Raw genomic sequence first — 27184 nt, 5'->3', positions numbered from 1 at the left:
TTAAAGAACATTCTATATCACTCTGGCAACAGTTAAAGAACATTCTATATCACTCTGGCAACAGTTAAACAACATTCTATATCACTCTGACAACAGTTAAACAACATTCTATATCACTCTGGCAACAGTTAAACAACATTCTATATCACTCTGACAACAGTTAAAGAACATTCTATATCACTCTGGCAACAGTTAAAGAACATTCTATATCACTCTGGCAACAGTTAAACAACATTCTATATCACTGTGGCAACAGTTAAACAACATTCTATATCACTCTGGCAACAATTAAACAACATTCTATATCCTTCTGGCAACAGTTAAACAACATTCTATATCACTCTGACAACAGTTAAACAACATTCTATATCACTCTGGCAACAGTTAAACAACATTCTATATCACTCTGGCAACAGTTAAACAACATTCTATATCACTCTGACAACAATTAAACAACATTCTATATCACTCTGGCAACAGTTAAACAACATTCTATATCACTCTGGCAACAGTTAAAGAACATTCTATATCACTCTGGCAACACTTAAAGAACATTCTATATCACTCTGGTAACACTTAAAGAACATTCTATATCACTCTGGCAACAGTTAAACAACATTCTATATCACTCTGGCAACACTTAAAGAACATTCTATATCACTCTGGCAACAATTAAACAACATTCTATATCACTCAGGCAACAGTTAAACAACATTCTATATCACTCTGGCAACAGTTAAACAACATTCTATATCACTCTGGCAACAGTTAAACAACATTCTATATCACTCTGACAACAGTTAAAGAACATTCTATATCACTCTGGCAACAGTTAAACAACATTCTATATCACTCTGACAACAGTTAAAGAACATTCTATATCACTCTGACAACAGTTAAAGAACATTCTATATCACTCTGGCAACAGTTAAACAACATTGTATATCACTCTGACAACAGTTAAAGAACATTCTATATCACTCTGACAACAATTAAACAACATTCTATATCACTCTGGCAAAAGTTAAACAACATTCTATATCACTCTGGCAACACTTAAAGAACATTCTATATCACTCTGGCAAAAGTTAAACACCATTCTATATCACTCTGGCAACAGTTAAAGAACATTCTATATCACTCTGACAACAGTTAAACAACATTCTATATCACTCTGGAAACAGTTAAAGAACATTCTATATCACTCTGACAACAGTTAAACAACATTCTATATCACTCTGGCAACAGTTAAAGAACATTCTATATCACTCTGGCAACACTTAAAGAACATTCTATATCACTCTGACAACAGTTAAACAACATTCTATATCACTCTGGCAACAGTTAAAGAACATTCTATATCACTCTGGCAACACTTAAAGAACATTCTATATCACTCTGGCAACAGTTAAACAACATTCTATATCACTGTGGCAACAGTTAAACAACATTCTATATCACTCTGGCAACAATTAAACAACATTCTATATCACTCTGGCAACAGTTAAACAACATTCTATATCACTCTGACAACAGTTAAAGAACATTCTATATCACTCTGACAACAGTTAAACAACATTCTATATCACTCTGACAACAATTAAACAACATTCTATATCACTCTGGCAACACTTAAAGAACATTCTATATCACTCTGGCAACAGTTAAAGAACATTCTATATCACTCTGACAACAGTTAAAGAACATTCTATATCACTCTGGCAACAGTTAAAGAACATTCTATATCACTCTGGCAACAGTTAAACAACATTCTATATCACTCTGACAACAGTTAAACAACATTCTATATCACTCTGGCAACAGTTAAACAACATTCTATATCACTCTGACAACAGTTAAAGAACATTCTATATCACTCTGGCAACAGTTAAAGAACATTCTATATCACTCTGGCAACAGTTAAACAACATTCTATATCACTGTGGCAACAGTTAAACAACATTCTATATCACTCTGGCAACAATTAAACAACATTCTATATCCTTCTGGCAACAGTTAAACAACATTCTATATCACTCTGACAACAGTTAAACAACATTCTATATCACTCTGGCAACAGTTAAACAACATTCTATATCACTCTGGCAACAGTTAAACAACATTCTATATCACTCTGACAACAATTAAACAACATTCTATATCACTCTGGCAACAGTTAAACAACATTCTATATCACTCTGGCAACAGTTAAAGAACATTCTATATCACTCTGGCAACACTTAAAGAACATTCTATATCACTCTGGTAACACTTAAAGAACATTCTATATCACTCTGGCAACAGTTAAACAACATTCTATATCACTCTGGCAACACTTAAAGAACATTCTATATCACTCTGGCAACAATTAAACAACATTCTATATCACTCAGGCAACAGTTAAACAACATTCTATATCACTCTGGCAACAGTTAAACAACATTCTATATCACTCTGGCAACAGTTAAACAACATTCTATATCACTCTGACAACAGTTAAAGAACATTCTATATCACTCTGGCAACAGTTAAACAACATTCTATATCACTCTGACAACAGTTAAAGAACATTCTATATCACTCTGACAACAGTTAAAGAACATTCTATATCACTCTGGCAACAGTTAAACAACATTGTATATCACTCTGACAACAGTTAAAGAACATTCTATATCACTCTGACAACAATTAAACAACATTCTATATCACTCTGGCAAAAGTTAAACAACATTCTATATCACTCTGGCAACACTTAAAGAACATTCTATATCACTCTGGCAAAAGTTAAACACCATTCTATATCACTCTGGCAACAGTTAAAGAACATTCTATATCACTCTGACAACAGTTAAACAACATTCTATATCACTCTGGAAACAGTTAAAGAACATTCTATATCACTCTGACAACAGTTAAACAACATTCTATATCACTCTGGCAACAGTTAAAGAACATTCTATATCACTCTGGCAACACTTAAAGAACATTCTATATCACTCTGACAACAGTTAAACAACATTCTATATCACTCTGGCAACAGTTAAAGAACATTCTATATCACTCTGACAACAGTTGAACAACATTCTATATCACTCTGGCAACAGTTAAAGAACATTCTATATCACTCTGGCAACAATTAAACAACATTCTATATCACTCTGGCAACAGTTAAACAACATTCTATATCACTCTGACAACAGTTAAAGAACATTCTATATCACTCTGACAACAGTTAAACAACATTCTATATCACTCTGACAACAATTAAACAACATTCTATATCACTCTGGCAACACTTAAAGAACATTCTATATCACTCTGGCAACACTTAAAGAACATTCTATATCACTCTGGCAACAGTTAAAGAACATTCTATATCACTCTGGCAACAGTTAAAGAACATTCTATATCACTCTGGCAACAGTTAAACAACATTCTATATCACTCTGGCAACAGTTAAACAACATTCTATATCACTCTGACAACAGTTAAACAACATTCTATATCACTCTGGCAACAGTTAAACAACATTCTATATCACTCTGACAACAGTTAAAGAACATTCTGTATCACTGTGGCAACAGTTAAAGAACATTCTATATCACTCTGGCAACAGTTAAAGAACATTCTATATCACTCTGGCAACAGTTAAACAACATTCTATTTCACTGTGGCAACAGTTAAACAACATTCTATATCACTCTGGCAACAATTAAACAACATTCTATATCCTTCTGGCAACAGTTAAACAACATTCTATATCACTCTGACAACAGTTAAACAACATTCTCTATCACTCTGGCAACACTTAATGAACATTCTATATCACTCTGGCAACACTTAAAGAACATTCTATATCACTCTGGCAACAGTTAAACAACATTCTCTATCACTCTGGCAACACTTAATGAACATTCTATATCACTCTGGCAACACTTAAAGAACATTCTATATCACTCTGGCAACAGTTAAACAACATTCTATATCACTCTGGCAACAGTTAAACAACATTCTCTATCACTCTGGCAACAGTTAAACAACATTATATATCACTCTGACAACAGTTAAACAAAATTCTATATCACTCTGACAACAGTTAAAGAACATTCTATATCACTCTGGCAACAGTTAAAGAACATTCTATATCACTCTGGCAACACTTAAAGAACATTCTATATCACTCTGGCAACAGTTAAACAAAATTCTATATCACTCTGACAACAGTTAAACAACATTCTATATCACTCTGGCAACAGTTAAACAACATTCTATATCACTCTGGCAACACTTAAACAACATTCTATATCACTCTGGCAACAGTTAAACAACATTCTATATCACTCTGGCAACACTTAAACAACATTCTATATCACTCTGGCAACAGTTAAAGAACATTCTATATCACTCTTGCAACACTTAAAGAACATTCTCTATCCCTCTGACAACAGTTAAAGAACATTCTATATCACTCTGGCAACACGTAAACAACATTCTATATCACTCTGGCAACAGTTAAACAACATTCTATATCACTCTGGCAACACTTAAAGAACATTCTCTATCACTCTGGCAACAGTTAAAGAACATTCTATATCACTCTCGCAACAGTTAAACAACATTCTATATCACTCTGGCAACAGTTAAAGAACATTCTATATCACTCTGGCAACAGTTAAAGAACATTCTGTATCACTCTGACAACACTTAAAGAACATTCTATATCACTCTGGCAACAGTTGAACAACATTCTATATCACTCTGACAACAGTTAAACAACATTCTATATCACTCTGGCAACAGTTAAAGAACATTCTATATCACTCTGGCAACAGTTAATCAACATTCTATATCACTCTGGCAACAGTTAAACAACATTCTATATCACTCTGGCAACAGTTAAACAACATTCTATATCACTCTGACAACACTTAAACAACATTTATATCACTCTGGCAACACTTAAAGAACATTCTATATCACCCTGGCAACAGTTAAACATCATTCTCTATCACTCTGGCAACAGTTAATGAACGTTCTATATCACTCTGGCAACACTTAAAGAACATTCTATATCACTCTGGCAACACTTAAAGAACATTATCTATCACTCTGGCAACAGTTAAAGAACATTCTCTATCACTCTGACAACACTTAAAGAACATTCTATATCACTCTGGCAACAGTTAAACAACATTCTATATCACTCTGGCAACAGTTAAACAACATTCTATATCACTCTGGCAACAGTTAAACAACATTCTATATCACTCTGGCAACAGTTAAACAACATTCTATATCACTCTGGCAACAGTTAAAGAACATTCTTTATCACTCTGGCAACAGTTAAAGAACATTCTATATCTCTCTGACAACAGTTAAACAACATTCTATATCACTCTGGCAACAGTTAAAGAACATTCTATATCACTCTGGCAACAGTTAAACAACATTCTATATCACTCTGGCAACAGTTAAACAACATTCTATATCACTCTGGCAACACTTAAACAAAATTCTATATCACTCTGGCAACACTTAAAGAACATTCTATATCACTCTGGCAACACTTAAAGAACATTCTATATCACTCTGGCAACAGTTAAACAACATTCTATATCACTCTGACAACAGTTAAACAAAATTCTATATCACTCTGGCAACAGTTAAACAACATTCTATATCACTCTGGCAACAGTTAAAGAACATTCTATATCACTCTGGCAACAGTTAAACAACATTCTCTATCACTCTGGCAACACTTAATGAACATTCTATATCACTCTGGCAACACTTAAAGAACATTCTATATCACTCTGGCAACAGTTAAACAACATTCTATATCACTCTGGCAACAGTTAAACAACATTCTCTATCACTCTGGCAACAGTTAAACAACATTCTATATCACTCTGACAACAGTTAAACAAAATTCTATATCACTCTGACAACAGTTAAAGAACATTCTATATCACTCTGGCAACAGTTAAAGAACATTCTATATCACTCTGGCAACACTTAAAGAACATTCTATATCACTCTGGCAACAGTTAAACAAAATTCTATATCACTCTGACAACAGTTAAACAACATTCTATATCACTCTGGCAACAGTTAAACAACATTCTATATCACTCTGGCAACAGTTAAACAAAATTCTATATCACTCTGACAACAGTTAAACAACATTCTATATCACTCTGGCAACAGTTAAAGAACATTCTATATCACTCTGGCAACACTTAAAGAACATTCTCTATCCCTCTGACAACAGTTAAAGAACATTCTATATCACTCTGGCAACAGTTAAAGAACATTCTATATCACTCTGGCAACACTTAAAGAACATTCTCTATCCCTCTGACAACAGTTAAAGAACATTCTATATCACTCTGGCAACACGTAAACAACATTCTATATCACTCTGGCAACAGTTAAACAACATTCTATATCACTCTGGCAACACTTAAAGAACATTCTCTATCACTCTGGCAACAGTTAAAGAACATTCTATATCACTCTGGCAACAGTTAAACAACATTCTATATCACTCTGGCAACAGTTAAAGAACATTCTATATCACTCTGGCAACAGTTAAAGAACATTCTGTATCACTCTGACAACACTTAAAGAACATTCTATATCACTCTGGCAACAGTTGAACAACATTCTATATCACTCTGACAACAGTTAAACAACATTCTATATCACTCTGGCAACAGTTAAAGAACATTCTATATCACTCTGGCAACAGTTAATCAACATTCTATATCACTCTGGCAACAGTTAAACAACATTCTATATCACTCTGACAACACTTAAACAACATTTATATCACTCTGGCAACACTTAAAGAACATTCTATATCACCCTGGCAACAGTTAAACATCATTCTCTATCACTCTGGCAACAGTTAATGAACGTTCTATATCACTCTGGCAACACTTAAAGAACATTCTATATCACTCTGGCAACACTTAAAGAACATTTTATATCACTCTGGCAACACTAAAAGAACATTCTATATCACTCTGGCAACACTTAAAGTACATTCTATATCACTCTGACAACAGTTAAACAACATTCTATATCACTCTGGCAACACTTAAAGAACATTCTCTATCACTCTGGCAACAGTTAAAGAACATTCTATATCACTCTGACAACACTTAAAGAACATTCTATATCACTCTGGCAACAGTTAAACAACATTCTATATCACTCTGGCAACAGTTAAACAACATTCTATATCACTCTGGCAACAGTTAAACAACATTCTATATCACTCTGGCAACAGTTAAACAACATTCTATATCACTCTGGCAACAGTTAAAGAACATTCTTTATCACTCTGGCAACACTTAAAGAACATTCTATATCACCCTGGCAACAGTTAAACATCATTCTCTATCACTCTGGCAACAGTTAATGAACGTTCTATATCACTCTGGCAACACTTAAAGAACATTCTATATCACTCTGGCAACACTTAAAGAACATTCTATATCACTCTGGCAACACTAAAAGAACATTCTATATCACTCTGGCAACACTTAAAGTACATTCTATATCACTCTGACAACAGTTAAACAACATTCTATATCACTCTGGCAACACTTAAAGAACATTCTCTATCACTCTGGCAACAGTTAAAGAACATTCTATATCACTCTGACAACACTTAAAGAACATTCTATATCACTCTGGCAACAGTTAAACAACATTCTATATCACTCTGGCAACAGTTAAACAACATTCTATATCACTCTGGCAACAGTTAAACAACATTCTATATCACTCTGGCAACAGTTAAACAACATTCTATATCACTCTGGCAACAGTTAAAGAACATTCTTTATCACTCTGGCAACAGTTAAAGAACATTCTATATCTCTCTGACAACAGTTAAACAACATTCTATATCACTCTGGCAACAGTTAAAGAACATTCTATATCACTCTGGCAACAGTTAAACAACATTCTATATCACTCTGGCAACAGTTAAACAACATTCTATATCACTCTGGCAACACTTAAACAAAATTCTATATCACTCTGGCAACACTTAAAGAACATTCTATATCACTCTGGCAACACTTAAAGAACATTCTATATCACTCTGGCAACAGTTAAACAACATTCTATATCACTCTGACAACAGTTAAACAAAATTCTATATCACTCTGGCAACAGTTAAACAACATTCTATATCACTCTGGCAACAGTTAAAGAACATTCTATATCACTCTGGCAACAGTTAAACAACATTCTCTATCACTCTGGCAACACTTAATGAACATTCTATATCACTCTGGCAACACTTAAAGAACATTCTATATCACTCTGGCAACAGTTAAACAACATTCTATATCACTCTGGCAACAGTTAAACAACATTCTCTATCACTCTGGCAACAGTTAAACAACATTCTATATCACTCTGACAACAGTTAAACAAAATTCTATATCACTCTGACAACAGTTAAAGAACATTCTATATCACTCTGGCAACAGTTAAAGAACATTCTATATCACTCTGGCAACACTTAAAGAACATTCTATATCACTCTGGCAACAGTTAAACAAAATTCTATATCACTCTGACAACAGTTAAACAACATTCTATATCACTCTGGCAACAGTTAAACAACATTCTATATCACTCTGGCAACACTTAAACAACATTCTATATCACTCTGGCAACAGTTAAACAACATTCTATATCACTCTGGCAACACTTAAACAACATTCTATATCACTCTGGCAACAGTTAAAGAACATTCTATATCACTCTTGCAACACTTAAAGAACATTCTCTATCCCTCTGACAACAGTTAAAGAACATTCTATATCACTCTGGCAACACGTAAACAACATTCTATATCACTCTGGCAACAGTTAAACAACATTCTATATCACTCTGGCAACACTTAAAGAACATTCTCTATCACTCTGGCAACAGTTAAAGAACATTCTATATCACTCTCGCAACAGTTAAACAACATTCTATATCACTCTGGCAACAGTTAAAGAACATTCTATATCACTCTGGCAACAGTTAAAGAACATTCTGTATCACTCTGACAACACTTAAAGAACATTCTATATCACTCTGGCAACAGTTGAACAACATTCTATATCACTCTGACAACAGTTAAACAACATTCTATATCACTCTGGCAACAGTTAAAGAACATTCTATATCACTCTGGCAACACTTAAACAACATTCTATATCACTCTGGCAACAGTTAAACAACATTCTATATCACTCTGGCAACAGTTAAACAACATTCTATATCACTCTGGCAACAGTTAAAGAACATTCTATATCACTCTTGCAACACTTAAAGAACATTCTCTATCCCTCTGACAACAGTTAAAGAACATTCTATATCCCTCTGACAACAGTTAAAGAACATTCTATATCACTCTGGCAACACGTAAACAACATTCTATATCACTCTGGCAACAGTTAAACAACATTCTATATCACTCTGGCAACAGTTAAACAACATTCTATATCACTCTGGCAACAGTTAAAGAACATTCTATATCACTCTTGCAACACTTAAAGAACATTCTCTATCCCTCTGACAACAGTTAAAGAACATTCTCTATCCCTCTGACAACAGTTAAAGAACATTCTATATCACTCTGGCAACACGTAAACAACATTCTATATCACTCTGGCAACAGTTAAACAACATTCTATATCACTCTGGCAACACTTAAAGAACATTCTCTATCACTCTGGCAACAGTTAAAGAACATTCTATATCACTCTGGCAACAGTTAAACAACATTCTATATCACTCTGGCAACAGTTAAAGAACATTCTATATCACTCTGGCAACAGTTAAAGAACATTCTGTATCACTCTGACAACACTTAAAGAACATTCTATATCACTCTGGCAACAGTTGAACAACATTCTATATCACTCTGACAACAGTTAAACAACATTCTATATCACTCTGGCAACAGTTAAAGAACATTCTATATCACTCTGGCAACAGTTAATCAACATTCTATATCACTCTGGCAACAGTTAAACAACATTCTATATCACTCTGACAACACTTAAACAACATTTATATCACTCTGGCAACACTTAAAGAACATTCTATATCACCCTGGCAACAGTTAAACATCATTCTCTATCACTCTGGCAACAGTTAATGAACGTTCTATATCACTCTGGCAACACTTAAAGAACATTCTATATCACTCTGGCAACACTTAAAGAACATTCTATATCACTCTGGCAACACTAAAAGAACATTCTATATCACTCTGGCAACACTTAAAGTACATTCTATATCACTCTGACAACAGTTAAACAACATTCTATATCACTCTGGCAACACTTAAAGAACATTCTCTATCACTCTGGCAACAGTTAAAGAACATTCTATATCACTCTGACAACACTTAAAGAACATTCTATATCACTCTGGCAACAGTTAAACAACATTCTATATCACTCTGGCAACAGTTAAACAACATTCTATATCACTCTGGCAACAGTTAAACAACATTCTATATCACTCTGGCAACAGTTAAACAACATTCTATATCACTCTGGCAACAGTTAAAGAACATTCTTTATCACTCTGGCAACACTTAAAGAACATTCTATATCACCCTGGCAACAGTTAAACATCATTCTCTATCACTCTGGCAACAGTTAATGAACGTTCTATATCACTCTGGCAACACTTAAAGAACATTCTATATCACTCTGGCAACACTTAAAGAACATTCTATATCACTCTGGCAACACTAAAAGAACATTCTATATCACTCTGGCAACACTTAAAGTACATTCTATATCACTCTGACAACAGTTAAACAACATTCTATATCACTCTGGCAACACTTAAAGAACATTCTCTATCACTCTGGCAACAGTTAAAGAACATTCTATATCACTCTGACAACACTTAAAGAACATTCTATATCACTCTGGCAACAGTTAAACAACATTCTATATCACTCTGGCAACAGTTAAACAACATTCTATATCACTCTGGCAACAGTTAAACAACATTCTATATCACTCTGGCAACAGTTAAACAACATTCTATATCACTCTGGCAACAGTTAAAGAACATTCTTTATCACTCTGGCAACAGTTAAAGAACATTCTATATCTCTCTGACAACAGTTAAACAACATTCTATATCACTCTGGCAACAGTTAAAGAACATTCTATATCACTCTGGCAACAGTTAAACAACATTCTATATCACTCTGGCAACAGTTAAACAACATTCTATATCACTCTGGCAACACTTAAACAAAATTCTATATCACTCTGGCAACACTTAAAGAACATTCTATATCACTCTGGCAACACTTAAAGAACATTCTATATCACTCTGGCAACAGTTAAACAACATTCTATATCACTCTGACAACAGTTAAACAAAATTCTATATCACTCTGGCAACAGTTAAACAACATTCTATATCACTCTGGCAACAGTTAAAGAACATTCTATATCACTCTGGCAACAGTTAAACAACATTCTCTATCACTCTGGCAACACTTAATGAACATTCTATATCACTCTGGCAACACTTAAAGAACATTCTATATCACTCTGGCAACAGTTAAACAACATTCTATATCACTCTGGCAACAGTTAAACAACATTCTCTATCACTCTGGCAACAGTTAAACAACATTCTATATCACTCTGACAACAGTTAAACAAAATTCTATATCACTCTGACAACAGTTAAAGAACATTCTATATCACTCTGGCAACAGTTAAAGAACATTCTATATCACTCTGGCAACACTTAAAGAACATTCTATATCACTCTGGCAACAGTTAAACAAAATTCTATATCACTCTGACAACAGTTAAACAACATTCTATATCACTCTGGCAACAGTTAAACAACATTCTATATCACTCTGGCAACACTTAAACAACATTCTATATCACTCTGGCAACAGTTAAACAACATTCTATATCACTCTGGCAACACTTAAACAACATTCTATATCACTCTGGCAACAGTTAAAGAACATTCTATATCACTCTTGCAACACTTAAAGAACATTCTCTATCCCTCTGACAACAGTTAAAGAACATTCTATATCACTCTGGCAACACGTAAACAACATTCTATATCACTCTGGCAACAGTTAAACAACATTCTATATCACTCTGGCAACACTTAAAGAACATTCTCTATCACTCTGGCAACAGTTAAAGAACATTCTATATCACTCTCGCAACAGTTAAACAACATTCTATATCACTCTGGCAACAGTTAAAGAACATTCTATATCACTCTGGCAACAGTTAAAGAACATTCTGTATCACTCTGACAACACTTAAAGAACATTCTATATCACTCTGGCAACAGTTGAACAACATTCTATATCACTCTGACAACAGTTAAACAACATTCTATATCACTCTGGCAACAGTTAAAGAACATTCTATATCACTCTGGCAACACTTAAACAACATTCTATATCACTCTGGCAACAGTTAAACAACATTCTATATCACTCTGGCAACAGTTAAACAACATTCTATATCACTCTGGCAACAGTTAAAGAACATTCTATATCACTCTTGCAACACTTAAAGAACATTCTCTATCCCTCTGACAACAGTTAAAGAACATTCTATATCACTCTGGCAACACGTAAACAACATTCTATATCACTCTGGCAACAGTTAAACAACATTCTATATCACTCTGGCAACACTTAAAGAACATTCTCTATCACTCTGGCAACAGTTAAAGAACATTCTATATCACTCTCGCAACAGTTAAACAACATTCTATATCACTCTGGCAACAGTTAAAGAACATTCTATATCACTCTGGCAACAGTTAAAGAACATTCTGTATCACTCTGACAACACTTAAAGAACATTCTATATCACTCTGGCAACAGTTGAACAACATTCTATATCACTCTGACAACAGTTAAACAACATTCTATATCACTCTGGCAACAGTTAAAGAACATTCTATATCACTCTGGCAACAGTTAATCAACATTCTATATCACTCTGGCAACAGTTAAACAACATTCTATATCACTCTGGCAACAGTTAAACAACATTCTATATCACTCTGACAACACTTAAACAACATTTATATCACTCTGGCAACACTTAAAGAACATTCTATATCACCCTGGCAACAGTTAAACATCATTCTCTATCACTCTGGCAACAGTTAATGAACGTTCTATATCACTCTGGCAACACTTAAAGAACATTCTATATCACTCTGGCAACACTTAAAGAACATTCTCTATCACTCTGGCAACAGTTAAAGAACATTCTCTATCACTCTGACAACACTTAAAGAACATTCTATATCACTCTGGCAACAGTTAAACAACATTCTATATCACTCTGGCAACAGTTAAACAACATTCTATATCACTCTGGCAACAGTTAAACAACATTCTATATCACTCTGGCAACAGTTAAACAACATTCTATATCACTCTGGCAACAGTTAAAGAACATTCTGTATCACTCTGGCAACAGTTAAAGAACATTCTATATCTCTCTGACAACAGTTAAACAACATTCTATATCACTCTGGCAACAGTTAAAGAACATTCTATATCACTCTGGCAACAGTTAAACAACATTCTATATCACTCTGGCAACAGTTAAACAACATTCTATATCACTCTGGCAACAGTTAAAGAACATTCTATATCACTCTGGCAACAGTTAAACAACATTCTCTATCACTCTGGCAACACTTAATGAACATTCTATATCACTCTGGCAACACTTAAAGAACATTCTATATCACTCTGGCAACAGTTAAACAACATTCTATATCACTCTGGCAACAGTTAAACAACATTCTCTATCACTCTGGCAACAGTTAAACAACATTCTATATCACTCTGACAACAGTTAAACAAAATTCTATATCACTCTGACAACAGTTAAAGAACATTCTATATCACTCTGGCAACAGTTAAAGAACATTCTATATCACTCTGGCAACACTTAAAGAACATTCTATATCACTCTGGCAACAGTTAAACAAAATTCTATATCACTCTGACAACAGTTAAACAACATTCTATATCACTCTGGCAACAGTTAAAGAACATTCTATATCACTCTGGCAACAGTTAAACAAAATTCTATATCACTCTGACAACAGTTAAACAACATTCTATATCACTCTGGCAACAGTTAAAGAACATTCTATATCACTCTGGCAACACTTAAAGAACATTCTCTATCCCTCTGACAACAGTTAAAGAACATTCTATATCACTCTGGCAACAGTTAAAGAACATTCTATATCACTCTGGCAACACTTAAAGAACATTCTCTATCCCTCTGACAACAGTTAAAGAACATTCTATATCACTCTGGCAACACGTAAACAACATTCTATATCACTCTGGCAACAGTTAAACAACATTCTATATCACTCTGGCAACACTTAAAGAACATTCTTTATCACTCTGGCAACAGTTAAAGAACATTCTATATCACTCTGGCAACAGTTAAACAACATTCTATATCACTCTGGCAACAGTTAAAGAACATTCTATATCACTCTGGCAACAGTTAAAGAACATTCTGTATCACTCTGACAACACTTAAAGAACATTCTATATCACTCTGGCAACAGTTGAACAACATTCTATATCACTCTGGCAACAGTTAAACAACATTCTATATCACTCTGGCAACAGTTAAAGAACATTCTATATCACTCTGGCAACAGTTAATCAACATTCTATATCACTCTGGCAACAGTTAAACAACATTCTATATCACTCTGACAACACTTAAACAACATTTATATCACTCTGGCAACACTTAAAGAACATTCTATATCACCCTGGCAACAGTTAAACATCATTCTCTATCACTCTGGCAACAGTTAATGAACGTTCTATATCACTCTGGCAACACTTAAAGAACATTCTATATCACTCTGGCAACACTTAAAGAACATTCTATATCACTCTGGCAACACTAAAAGAACATTCTATATCACTCTGGCAACACTTAAAGTACATTCTATATCACTCTGACAACAGTTAAACAACATTCTATATCACTCTGGCAACACTTAAAGAACATTCTCTATCACTCTGGCAACAGTTAAAGAACATTCTATATCACTCTGACAACACTTAAAGAACATTCTATATCACTCTGGCAACAGTTAAAGAACATTCTATATCACTCTGGCAACAGTTAAACAAAATTCTATATCACTCTGACAACAGTTAAACAACATTCTATATCACTCTGGCAACAGTTAAAGAACATTCTATATCACTCTGGCAACACTTAAAGAACATTCTCTATCCCTCTGACAACAGTTAAAGAACATTCTATATCACTCTGGCAACAGTTAAAGAACATTCTATATCACTTTGGCAACACTTAAAGAACATTCTCTATCCCTCTGACAACAGTTAAAGAACATTCTATATCACTCTGGCAACAGTTAAACAACATTCTATATCACTCTGGCAACAGTTAAAGAACATTCTATATCACTCTGGCAACACTAAAAGAACATTCTATATCACTCTGGCAACAGTTAAAGAACATTCTATATCACTCTGACAACAGTTAAAGAACATTCTATATCACTCTGGCAACAGTTAAACAACATTCTATATCACTCTGGCAACAGTTAAACAACATTCTATATCACTCTGGCAACACTTAAAGAACATTCTATATCACTCTGGCAACAGTTAAACAACATTCTATATCACTCTGGCAACAGTTAAACAACATTCTATATCACTCTGACAACAGTTAAACAACATTCTATATCACTCTGGCAACAGTTAAAGAACATTCTATATCACTCTGGCAACAGTTAAACAAAATTCTATATCACTCTGACAACAGTTAAACAACATTCTATATCACTCTGGCAACAGTTAAAGAACATTCTATATCACTCTGGCAACACTTAAAGAACATTCTCTATCCCTCTGACAACAGTTAAAGAACATTCTATATCACTCTGGCAACAGTTAAAGAACATTCTATATCACTTTGGCAACACTTAAAGAACATTCTCTATCCCTCTGACAACAGTTAAAGAACATTCTATATCACTCTGGCAACAGTTAAACAACATTCTATATCACTCTGGCAACAGTTAAAGAACATTCTATATCACTCTGGCAACACTAAAAGAACATTCTATATCACTCTGGCAACAGTTAAAGAACATTCTATATCACTCTGACAACAGTTAAAGAACATTCTATATCACTCTGGCAACAGTTAAACAACATTCTATATCACTCTGGCAACAGTTAAACAACATTCTATATCACTCTGGCAACACTTAAAGAACATTCTATATCACTCTGGCAACAGTTAAACAACATTCTATATCACTCTGGCAACAGTTAAACAACATTCTATATCACTCTGGCAACACTTAAACAACATTCTATATCACTCTGGCAACACTTAAAGAACATTCTATATCACTCTGGCAACAGTTAAACAACATTCTATATCACTCTGACAACACTTAAACAACATTTATATCACTCTGGCAACAGTTAAACATCATTCTATATCACTCTGACAACACTTAAAGAACATTCTATATCACTCTGGCAACAGTTAAACAACATTCTATATCACCCTGGCAACAGTTAAACATCATTCTATATCACTCTAGCAACAGTTAAACATCATTCTCTATCACTCTGGCAACAGTTAAACAACATTCTATATCACTCTGGCAACAGTTAAAGAAAATTCTATATCACTCTGGCAACACTTAAAGAACATTCTATATCACTCTGGCAACAGTTAAACAACATTCTATATCACCCTGGCAACAGTTAAACATCATTCTATATCACTCTAGCAACAGTTAAACATCATTCCCTATCACTCTGGCGACAGTTAAACAACATTCTATATCACTCTGGCAACACTTAAACAACATTCTGTATCACTCTGGCAACAGTTAAACAACATTCTATATCACTCTGGCAACAGTTAAACAACATTCTATATCACTCTGGCAACAGTTAAACAACATTCTATATCACTCTGGCAACACTTAAACAACATTTATATCACTCTGGCAACACTTAAAGAACATTCTATATCACTCTGGCAACAGTTAAACAACATTCTATATCACCCTGGCAACAGTTAAACATCATTCTATATCACTCTAGCAACAGTTAAAGAACATTCTATATCATTCTGACAACACTTAAAGAACATTCTCTATCACTCTGACAACAGTTAAACAACATTCTATATCACTCTGGCAACAGTTAAAGAACATTCTATATCACTCTGGCAACACTAAAAGAACATTCTATATCACTCTGGCAACAGTTAAAGAACATTCTATATCACTCTGACAACAGTTAAAGAACATTCTATATCACTCTGGCAACAGTTAAACAACATTCTATATCACTCTGACAACAGTTAAACAACATTCTCTATCACTCTGGCAACAGTTAAACAACATTATATATCACTCTGGCAACAGTTAAACAACATTCTATATCACTCTGGCAACAGTTAAACAACATTCTATATCACTCTGGCAACAGTTAAACAACATTCCATATCACTCTGGCAACACTTAAACAACATTCTATATCACTCTGGCAACACTTAAAGAACATTCTATATCACTCTGGCAACAGTTAAACAACATTCTATATCACTCTGACAACACTTAAACAACATTTATATCACTCTGGCAACAGTTAAACATCATTCTCTATCACTCTGGCAACAGTTAAACAACATTCTATATCACTCTGGCAACAGTTAAAGAAAATTCTATATCACTCTAGCAACAGTTAAAGAACATTCTATATCATTCTGACAACACTTAAAGAACATTCTATATCACTCTGGCAACAGTTGAACAACATTCTATATCACTCTGGCAACACTTAAAGAACATTCTCTATCCCTCTGACAACAGTTAAAGAACATTCTATATCACTCTGGCAACAGTTAAACAACATTCTATATCACTCTGGCAACAGTTAAACAACATTCTATATCACTCTGGCAACAGTTAAACAACATTCTATATCACTCTGGCAACAGTTAAACAACATTCTATATCACTCTGACAACACTGAAACAACATTTATATCACTCTGGCAACAGTTAAACAACATTCTATATCACCCTGGCAACAGTTAAACATCATTCTATATCACTCTAGCAACAGTTAAACATCATTCTCTATCCCTCTGACAACAGTTAAACAACATTCTATATCACTCTGGCAACACTTAAAGAACATTCTATATCCCTCTGACAACAGTTAAAGAACATTCTGTATCACTCTGGCAACACTTAAAGAACATTCTCTATCCCTCTGACAACAGTTAAAGAACATTCTGTATCACTCTGGCAACACTTAAAGAACATTCTCTATCCCTCTGACAACAGTTAAAGAACATTCTATATCACTCTGGCAACAGTTAAAGAACATTCTATATCACTCTGGCAACAGTTAAACAACATTCTATATCACTCTGGCAACACTTAAACAACATTTATATCACTCTGGCAACAGTTAAACAACATTCTATATCACTCTGGCAACAGTTAAACAACATTCTATATCACTCTGACAACACTTAAACAACATTTATATCACTCTGGCAACACTTAAAGAACATTCTATATCACTCTGGCAACAGTTAAACAACATTCTATATCACCCTGGCAACAGTTAAACATCATTCTATATCACTCTAGCAACAGTTAAACATCATTCTCTATCACTCTGGCAACAGTTAAAGAACATTCTATATCACTCTGACAACAGTTAAACAACATTCTATATCACTCTGGCAACACTTAAAGAACATTCTATATCACTCTGACAACAGTTAAACAACATTCTATATCACTCTGGCAACAGTTAAACAATATTCTACATCACTCTGGCAACAGTTAAAGAACATTCTATATCACTCTGGCAACAGTTAAACAACATTCTATATCACTCTGGCAACAGTTAAAGAACATTCTATATCACTCTGGCAACAGTTAAAGAACATTCTGTATCACTCTGACAACACTTAAAGAACATTCTATATCACTCTGGCAACAGTTGAACAACATTCTATATCACTCTGACAACAGTTAAACAACATTCTATATCACTCTGGCAACAGTTAAAGAACATTCTATATCACTCTGGCAACAGTTAATCAACATTCTATATCACTCTGGCAACAGTTAAACAACATTCTATATCACTCTGACAACACTTAAACAACATTTATATCACTCTGGCAACACTTAAAGAACATTCTATATCACCCTGGCAACAGTTAAACATCATTCTCTATCACTCTGGCAACAGTTAATGAACGTTCTATATCACTCTGGCAACACTTAAAGAACATTCTATATCACTCTGGCAACACTTAAAGAACATTCTATATCACTCTGGCAACACTAAAAGAACATTCTATATCACTCTGGCAACACTTAAAGTACATTCTATATCACTCTGACAACAGTTAAACAACATTCTATATCACTCTGGCAACACTTAAAGAACATTCTCTATCACTCTGGCAACAGTTAAAGAACATTCTATATCACTCTGACAACACTTAAAGAACATTCTATATCACTCTGGCAACAGTTAAACAACATTCTATATCACTCTGGCAACAGTTAAACAACATTCTATATCACTCTGGCAACAGTTAAACAACATTCTATATCACTCTGGCAACAGTTAAACAACATTCTATATCACTCTGGCAACAGTTAAAGAACATTCTTTATCACTCTGGCAACAGTTAAAGAACATTCTATATCTCTCTGACAACAGTTAAACAACATTCTATATCACTCTGGCAACAGTTAAAGAACATTCTATATCACTCTGGCAACAGTTAAACAACATTCTATATCACTCTGGCAACAGTTAAACAACATTCTATATCACTCTGGCAACACTTAAAGAACATTCTATATCACTCTGGCAACAGTTAAACAACATTCTATATCACTCTGACAACAGTTAAACAAAATTCTATATCACTCTGGCAACAGTTAAACAACATTCTATATCACTCTGGCAACAGTTAAAGAACATTCTATATCACTCTGGCAACAGTTAAACAACATTCTCTATCACTCTGGCAACACTTAATGAACATTCTATATCACTCTGGCAACACTTAAAGAACATTCTATATCACTCTGGCAACAGTTAAACAACATTCTATATCACTCTGGCAACAGTTAAACAACATTCTCTATCACTCTGGCAACAGTTAAACAACATTCTATATCACTCTGACAACAGTTAAACAAAATTCTATATCACTCTGACAACAGTTAAAGAACATTCTATATCACTCTGGCAACAGTTAAACAACATTCTATATCACTCTGGCAACACTTAAAGAACATTCTATATCACTCTGGCAACAGTTAAACAAAATTCTATATCACTCTGACAACAGTTAAACAACATTCTATATCACTCTGGCAACAGTTAAACAACATTCTATATCACTCTGGCAACACTTAAACAACATTCTATATCACTCTGGCAACAGTTAAACAACATTCTATATCACTCTGGCAACACTTAAACAACATTCTATATCACTCTGGCAACAGTTAAAGAACATTCTATATCACTCTTGCAACACTTAAAGAACATTCTCTATCCCTCTGACAACAGTTAAAGAACATTCTATATCACTCTGGCAACACGTAAACAACATTCTATATCACTCTGGCAACAGTTAAACAACATTCTATATCACTCTGGCAACACTTAAAGAACATTCTCTATCACTCTGGCAACAGTTAAAGAACATTCTATATCACTCTCGCAACAGTTAAACAACATTCTATATCACTCTGGCAACAGTTAAAGAACATTCTATATCACTCTGGCAACAGTTAAAGAACATTCTGTATCACTCTGACAACACTTAAAGAACATTCTATATCACTCTGGCAACAGTTGAACAACATTCTATATCACTCTGACAACAGTTAAACAACATTCTATATCACTCTGGCAACAGTTAAAGAACATTCTATATCACTCTGGCAACAGTTAATCAACATTCTATATCACTCTGGCAACAGTTAAACAACATTCTATATCACTCTGGCAACAGTTAAACAACATTCTATATCACTCTGACAACACTTAAACAACATTTATATCACTCTGGCAACACTTAAAGAACATTCTATATCACCCTGGCAACAGTTAAACATCATTCTCTATCACTCTGGCAACAGTTAATGAACGTTCTATATCACTCTGGCAACACTTAAAGAACATTCTATATCACTCTGGCAACACTTAAAGAACATTCTATATCACTCTGGCAACACTAAAAGAACATTCTATATCACTCTGGAAACACTTAAAGAACATTCTCTATCACTCTGGCAACAGTTAAAGAACATTCTATATCACTCTGACAACACTTAAAGAACATTCTATATCACTCTGGCAACAGTTAAACAACATTCTATATCACTCTGGCAACAGTTAAACAACATTCTATATCACTCTGGCAACAGTTAAACAACATTCTATATCACTCTGGCAACAGTTAAACAACATTCTATATCACTCTGGCAACAGTTAAAGAACATTCTTTATCACTCTGGCAACAGTTAAAGAACATTCTATATCTCTCTGACAACAGTTAAACAACATTCTATATCACTCTGGCAACAGTTAAAGAACATTCTATATCACTCTGGCAACAGTTAAACAACATTCTATATCACTCTGGCAACAGTTAAACAACATTCTATATCACTCTGGCAACACTTAAACAAAATTCTATATCACTCTGGCAACACTTAAAGAACATTCTATATCACTCTGGCAACACTTAAAGAACATTCTATATCACTCTGGCAACAGTTAAACAACATTCTATATCACTCTGACAACAGTCAAACAAAATTCTATATCACTCTGGCAACAGTTAAACAACATTCTATATCACTCTGGCAACAGTTAAAGAACATTCTATATCACTCTGGCAACAGTTAAACAACATTCTCTATCACTCTGGCAACACTTAATGAACATTCTATATCACTCTGGCAACACTTAAAGAACATTCTATATCACTCTGGCAACAGTTAAACAACATTCTATATCACTCTGGCAACAGTTAAACAACATTCTCTATCACTCTGGCAACAGTTAAACAACATTCTATATCACTCTGACAACAGTTAAACAAAATTCTATATCACTCTGACAACAGTTAAAGAACATTCTATATCACTCTGGCAACAGTTAAAGAACATTCTATATCACTCTGGCAACACTTAAAGAACATTCTATATCACTCTGGCAACAGTTAAACAAAATTCTATATCACTCTGACAACAGTTAAACAACATTCTATATCACTCTGGCAACAGTTAAAGAACATTCTATATCACTCTGGCAACAGTTAAACAAAATTCTATATCACTCTGACAACAGTTAAACAACATTCTATATCACTCTGGCAACAGTTAAAGAACATTCTATATCACTCTGGCAACACTTAAAGAACATTCTCTATCCCTCTGACAACAGTTAAAGAACATTCTATATCACTCTGGCAACAGTTAAAGAACATTCTATATCACTTTGGCAACACTTAAAGAACATTCTCTATCCCTCTGACAACAGTTAAAGAACATTCTATATCACTCTGGCAACAGTTAAACAACATTCTATATCACTCTGGCAACAGTTAAAGAACATTCTATATCACTCTGGCAACACTAAAAGAACATTCTATATCACTCTGGCAACAGTTAAAGAACATTCTATATCACTCTGACAACAGTTAAAGAACATTCTATATCACTCTGGCAACAGTTAAACAACATTCTATATCACTCTGGCAACAGTTAAACAACATTCTATATCACTCTGGCAACACTTAAAGAACATTCTATATCACTCTGGCAACAGTTAAACAACATTCTATATCACTCTGGCAACAGTTAAACATCATTCTATATCACTCTGACAACAGTTAAACAACATTCTATATCACTCTGGCAACAGTTAAAGAACATTCTATATCACTCTGGCAACAGTTAAACAAAATTCTATATCACTCTGACAACAGTTAAACAACATTCTATATCACTCTGGCAACACTTAAAGAACATTCTCTATCCCTCTGACAACAGTTAAAGAACATTCTATATCACTCTGGCAACAGTTAAAGAACATTCTATATCACTTTGGCAACACTTAAAGAACATTCTCTATCCCTCTGACAACAGTTAAAGAACATTCTATATCACTCTGGCAACAGTTAAACAACATTCTATATCACTCTGGCAACAGTTAAAGAACATTCTATATCACTCTGGCAACACTAAAAGAACATTCTATATCACTCTGGCAACAGTTAAAGAACATTCTATATCACTCTGACAACAGTTAAAGAACATTCTATATCACTCTGGCAACAGTTAAACAACATTCTATATCACTCTGGCAACAGTTAAACAACATTCTATATCACTCTGGCAACACTTAAAGAACATTCTATATCACTCTGGCAACAGTTAAACAACATTCTATATCACTCTGGCAACAGTTAAACAACATTCTATATCACTCTGGCAACACTTAAACAACATTCTATATCACTCTGGCAACACTTAAAGAACATTCTATATCACTCTGGCAACAGTTAAACAACATTCTATATCACTCTGACAACACTTAAACAACATTTATATCACTCTGGCAACAGTTAAACATCATTCTATATCACTCTGACAACACTTAAAGAACATTCTATATCACTCTGGCAACAGTTAAACAACATTCTATATCACCCTGGCAACAGTTAAACATCATTCTATATCACTCTAGCAACAGTTAAACATCATTCTCTATCACTCTGGCAACAGTTAAACAACATTCTATATCACTCTGGCAACAGTTAAAGAAAATTCTATATCACTCTGGCAACAGTTAAAGAACATTCTATATCACTTTGGCAACACTTAAAGAACATTCTCTATCCCTCTGACAACAGTTAAAGAACATTCTATATCACTCTGGCAACAGTTAAACAACATTCTATATCACTCTGGCAACAGTTAAAGAACATTCTATATCACTCTGGCAACACTAAAAGAACATTCTATATCACTCTGGCAACAGTTAAAGAACATTCTATATCACTCTGACAACAGTTAAAGAACATTCTATATCACTCTGGCAACAGTTAAACAACATTCTATATCACTCTGGCAACAGTTAAACAACATTCTATATCACTCTGGCAACACTTAAAGAACATTCTATATCACTCTGGCAACAGTTAAACAACATTCTATATCACTCTGGCAACAGTTAAACAACATTCTATATCACTCTGGCAACACTTAAACAACATTCTATATCACTCTGGCAACACTTAAAGAACATTCTATATCACTCTGGCAACAGTTAAACAACATTCTATATCACTCTGACAACACTTAAACAACATTTATATCACTCTGGCAACAGTTAAACATCATTCTATATCACTCTGACAACACTTAAAGAACATTCTATATCACTCTGGCAACAGTTAAACAACATTCTATATCACCCTGGCAACAGTTAAACATCATTCTATATCACTCTAGCAACAGTTAAACATCATTCTCTATCACTCTGGCAACAGTTAAACAACATTCTATATCACTCTGGCAACAGTTAAAGAAAATTCTATATCACTCTGGCAACACTTAAAGAACATTCTATATCACTCTGGCAACAGTTAAACAACATTCTATATCACCCTGGCAACAGTTAAACATCATTCTATATCACTCTAGCAACAGTTAAACATCATTCCCTATCACTCTGGCGACAGTTAAACAACATTCTATATCACTCTGGCAACACTTAAACAACATTCTGTATCACTCTGGCAACAGTTAAACAACATTCTATATCACTCTGGCAACAGTTAAACAACATTCTATATCACTCTGGCAACAGTTAAACAACATTCTATATCACTCTGGCAACACTTAAACAACATTTATATCACTCTGGCAACACTTAAAGAACATTCTATATCACTCTGGCAACAGTTAAACAACATTCTATATCACCCTGGCAACAGTTAAACATCATTCTATATCACTCTAGCAACAGTTAAAGAACATTCTATATCATTCTGACAACACTTAAAGAACATTCTCTATCACTCTGACAACAGTTAAACAACATTCTATATCACTCTGGCAACAGTTAAAGAACATTCTATATCACTCTGGCAACACTAAAAGAACATTCTATATCACTCTGGCAACAGTTAAAGAACATTCTATATCACTCTGACAACAGTTAAAGAACATTCTATATCACTCTGGCAACAGTTAAACAACATTCTATATCACTCTGACAACAGTTAAACAACATTCTCTATCACTCTGGCAACAGTTAAACAACATTATATATCACTCTGGCAACAGTTAAACAACATTCTATATCACTCTGGCAACAGTTAAACAACATTCTATATCACTCTGGCAACAGTTAAACAACATTCCATATCACTCTGGCAACACTTAAACAACATTCTATATCACTCTGGCAACACTTAAAGAACATTCTATATCACTCTGGCAACAGTTAAACAACATTCTATATCACTCTGACAACACTTAAACAACATTTATATCACTCTGGCAACAGTTAAACATCATTCTATATCACTCTGACAACACTTAAAGAACATTCTATATCACTCTGGCAACAGTTAAACAACATTCTATATCACCCTGGCAACAGTTAAACATCATTCTATATCACTCTAGCAACAGTTAAACATCATTCTCTATCACTCTGGCAACAGTTAAACAACATTCTATATCACTCTGGCAACAGTTAAAGAAAATTCTATATCACTCTAGCAACAGTTAAAGAACATTCTATATCATTCTGACAACACTTAAAGAACATTCTATATCACTCTGGCAACAGTTGAACAACATTCTATATCACTCTGGCAACACTTAAAGAACATTCTCTATCCCTCTGACAACAGTTAAAGAACATTCTATATCACTCTGGCAACAGTTAAACAACATTCTATATCACTCTGGCAACAGTTAAACAACATTCTATATCACTCTGGCAACAGTTAAACAACATTCTATATCACTCTGGCAACAGTTAAACAACATTCTATATCACTCTGACAACACTGAAACAACATTTATATCACTCTGGCAACAGTTAAACAACATTCTATATCACCCTGGCAACAGTTAAACATCATTCTATATCACTCTAGCAACAGTTAAACATCATTCTCTATCCCTCTGACAACAGTTAAACAACATTCTATATCACTCTGGCAACACTTAAAGAACATTCTATATCCCTCTGACAACAGTTAAAGAACATTCTGTATCACTCTGGCAACACTTAAAGAACATTCTCTATCCCTCTGACAACAGTTAAAGAACATTCTGTATCACTCTGGCAACACTTAAAGAACATTCTCTATCCCTCTGACAACAGTTAAAGAACATTCTATATCACTCTGGCAACAGTTAAAGAACATTCTATATCACTCTGGCAACAGTTAAACAACATTCTATATCACTCTGGCAACACTTAAACAACATTTATATCACTCTGGCAACAGTTAAACAACATTCTATATCACTCTGGCAACAGTTAAACAACATTCTATATCACTCTGACAACACTTAAACAACATTTATATCACTCTGGCAACACTTAAAGAACATTCTATATCACTCTGGCAACAGTTAAACAACATTCTATATCACCCTGGCAACAGTTAAACATCATTCTATATCACTCTAGCAACAGTTAAACATCATTCTCTATCACTCTGGCAACAGTTAAAGAACATTCTATATCACTCTGACAACAGTTAAACAACATTCTATATCACTCTGGCAACACTTAAAGAACATTCTATATCACTCTGACAACAGTTAAACAACATTCTATATCACTCTGGCAACAGTTAAACAATATTCTACATCACTCTGGCAACAGTTAAAGAACCTCGCTACACCACAGGCACATCACCACACCCAGGACCAACTACAGTCACTGCAGTAAATAAGTGCCCAAATCACTGTCCGTGTGGCAACAC

The 27184-nt window shown here is 34.1% G+C and overlaps 1 protein-coding gene across 1 annotated transcript in view; it reads left to right on the top strand.

The window, feature by feature from the left end:
• c5 (complement component 5) overlaps positions 1-27184 on the top strand; it is a 199674-nt gene that overhangs the window by 12819 nt on the left and 159671 nt on the right. The gene's annotated exons all lie outside the window — the stretch shown is intronic.

This window comes from Gobius niger (assembly GCF_951799975.1).
Source record: "Gobius niger genome assembly, chromosome: 1".
Classification (NCBI taxonomy): Eukaryota; Metazoa; Chordata; class Actinopteri; order Gobiiformes; family Gobiidae; genus Gobius; species Gobius niger.
Note: the sequence above shows the minus strand (reverse complement) of the source record. Positions and strands in the feature narration are given on the sequence as shown.